Genomic DNA, 3244 nt, shown 5'->3' with positions numbered 1-3244 from the left:
TATTATGCAAGTAATGTATGTTCATTGTGACAAAATCAGAAAATATCCCCCAAAAGGAAAAATAATACGATATTCATAATCGCATCACCCAGAGGAAATCACAGTTATTATTGACTTTGTTTTTCTTCCTATTTTTTTCTAAAAGGATGTTTATATCATTAGTGATTTTGACCTCTTGTTTTTCTAAACATTACATAATCACATTTACATTTTCCCTGGTATGAAATTCTAGGTAAAATCATCTTGGAGGGTGGCTGTAGCATATCCCAAAAAGGCTCTTCCCCAATTTACTTTTCCTTCTGGACCATGTAGGCTGCTTCAGTTGGGTTTCTGATATTAAAAGTAATGTAGCCCTGCCGGATCCAATCTCCTGAGATACGCAGGCTTCTCGCTGGTGCCATCTCAGGCTGAGTTTCACAACTCTTTCCTGTGGCAGCCAGTGGCCTAGCAGAAGCGTTTCATTTAATATGGTAAGAAGGGTCCTTATTGTCGCCTTTAAAAGTTCCACTTCCTCCTGAATTCTCTTGGTGTTGCAGTGAATGGTTCCGCCTCCACCAACACACTCAAACTTGAGGACTGGGTGTCCCTTTGGGGTCCCTCCTGCCCACCCCAGCCAGCCAGCCAGCCAGCCAAGGTCTTTCTCCTATCTCTTCCTTATCCGTCCTTTGGCACCTGCCTTAGTTTACCTAAGTAACTTGCTCCTGTCTGTCTCTGGCCTTCGAAGCCCACCCACTTATCCATCTCTGCATACTGTTGCTACAAGTCATTTTTTCTCACCTTTCTTTAACATTCTCAAGAACATATCCCTCCCTACTCCCTTCAGTAGCTCTGCCTTCCCTCTCTGCCCTGGCCTGGGTAACCAAGTGTCTGGCTTCAAGCCCCTTCAACATGAAATCCTAATCTCCATCAGACACCTCCAAGATGTACAACTCTGAAGCTATGTGCTGCCTGCAGGTTGCAGTGTGGGCTCTACTAACACACTGTCTTTCCCCATCTTCTGGTTAATTTCTTTGCTTTCAAAACTCGGTTTGAATGCCACCTCATACAGGAAGCCCTCCCCTACACTAGCCTCAGGCTGGGCATGTCTCAGTGCTTACACTTACCTGCCTATGCCTCAGGCAGACACCTGCTATACTCCTCTTTCTCTTTAAGGCAAGGATTGTCCTTGTTTCTTTTTTATTTCTTTATATAACACCCAAATTGCATATTTCCTAAAAATGAGGATAGTCTTCTACATAGCAACCAAAGGCAGGAAATTAACCTGGGTACATGCTATTCCCTAACTTGCAGGCTTTTACACTTTGCCAATTTTCTCATTCATGTTCCAGTCCAGGGTCACATGTTGCATTTATTGTCATGCTTTAACCTGTACCAGCTCTGGTGTAATGCTGCATGACTTTGCTATTTTTAAGTAACACAAAACCATTAATTTTGTGCACTAACCCTCAATTTGGGTCTAGCTGATGTGTCTGTATGATTAGATTCAGGTTATTTATTTCTAGCAGAGATGACATGACAATGACATTATGTCCTCAGTGTGTCACTTTAGGGGCCACATATATCTACTGGTGATGTTGACTTTAGTCTGCTGATTAAAGTGAAGTGTGTCAGGTTTTTCTGCTCTATATCTACTATTTTCTCCTCTGAAATGGCCAGTGTCTGATGCGAAGATACTTAGAGGATGAAAATACGTTGTGTCTCACCTTACTTCACCCACCACTTTTAGCATCTGGTTCTGTGTCATCTTTGGGTGAAGGAGGTCCATGGCCTGAGAAGGACTCCCCAATTTTTCACTCAGGGATCCCTCTGTTATGGACTTCCCCCTTGTTATGGACTTCATGATTTCTAAGTTTGGTCCACTTAACAAATTACCCTTCCCCGGGATAGCATCTCTCTTTGTTTATTATATATTTAAGAGCTATGTAGAGGGTATCGGTACTCCAGGAGGGACAGCTCTGAGTCACTCCTAAATACCCAGCACCCACCAACACACACTTGCCTCAAATGGGTGGCTGCTAAATATTTGGTGGAAGACTGAATCTGACTGCCAGTTTCAGCTGGTACCAAAATATGAGGTCTTTAGTGAGGATAGGCCATTGGCAAATGGAGAGGCTTGACATTTTAGATAGTAGCCTGGGAGGCTGTCTCACAGGCTATGAAGATTTAAAAATAGATTGGACAATGTGGGAAGAAACCTACCCCACCCTGGCCTTCCCACTGCCTTATTAGGGAGGTACTGAAGGGCCATCTTGGCCAAAGATCATAATCTGTGATGACTGATCAGCATGCTACATAAGCGTTAGACTGCAGACCACAGAGTACTATAGTCTTCCAAATCACCTACTGCTCTTCACACTTGCCTGAAATTAGCATTGTCCTATTTCCTCCTTCCTTAAACACTTTAAATAATAAAGGCGCAATGTAGCAGACGGTTTCTCTTAAAGGCGGTGGGAGGGAAGGAAGCTCACAATAACTGAGCATCTTCTAGGCCCAGTGCTTTCATTCCATTGTTCTTTTCTAATCCTCAGTACCGGGACCTGGAGAGTGGGATTCCTTAACGGATGAGAAAACTGAAGCCTAGGGAGGAAAGGGGATTGCCGAGAGCCAGGCAGAATTCCTCCACTTTTAGCAATTTGCAGCTGCACCAACCGCCTCTCCCATCATCTAGAGAGGCCTTCTCTTGGTATAGTGCTGGAGATGACGATCCAACCCCTCGAGGGATGGAAGCTCTTGGGCCACACGTACTGCTACTCCCTCCCGTGATTGTCACGATTCAATAGCTGTCCTCGCAGTTTGCGAGAAGCTGTCCCCACGGTATTGGGGAAGTTGTCTGAGCAACAAGGGCCTTGCTTTGGGCATCCGTTTGCTTTAGCAAAGGCGTTCTCAGGTCTCACATCTGGTTGCGCTCTGAGAGCGACCCGAGACCTCGGCCATCCCCGGAGAAGCACTGGGAGTTGCACTGACATCCTGGGCATAGGAAGGAGGGAAGTCAAGGCCCCCGAGAGACAGGGTTACTGAGAAGCAGAGGAACAACTCAGTGATGGAGCACCGGGGAGACAGTGGTGCGAAGTGGGGCGAGGGCAGGAGAAAGTTTTAGAAAGGAAGCGAGAAGCAAGCAAGGAGCTGAAGGCCCGACTGGCACAGACCCGGAGTCCACAGCTCTGCGAATTCCAAAGAGCAGGCTGGATGAGGAGACGAGCGATGGAGGAAACGAAGGGAGGGAAGGAGGAAGCGAGGGAAGACA

The sequence above is a fragment of the Octodon degus genome, unplaced genomic scaffold (genome assembly GCF_000260255.1).
Source record: "Octodon degus isolate 3935 unplaced genomic scaffold, OctDeg1.0 scaffold00049, whole genome shotgun sequence".
Taxonomy (NCBI): domain Eukaryota; kingdom Metazoa; phylum Chordata; class Mammalia; order Rodentia; family Octodontidae; genus Octodon; species Octodon degus.
This window is presented reverse-complemented; position numbering follows the sequence as displayed.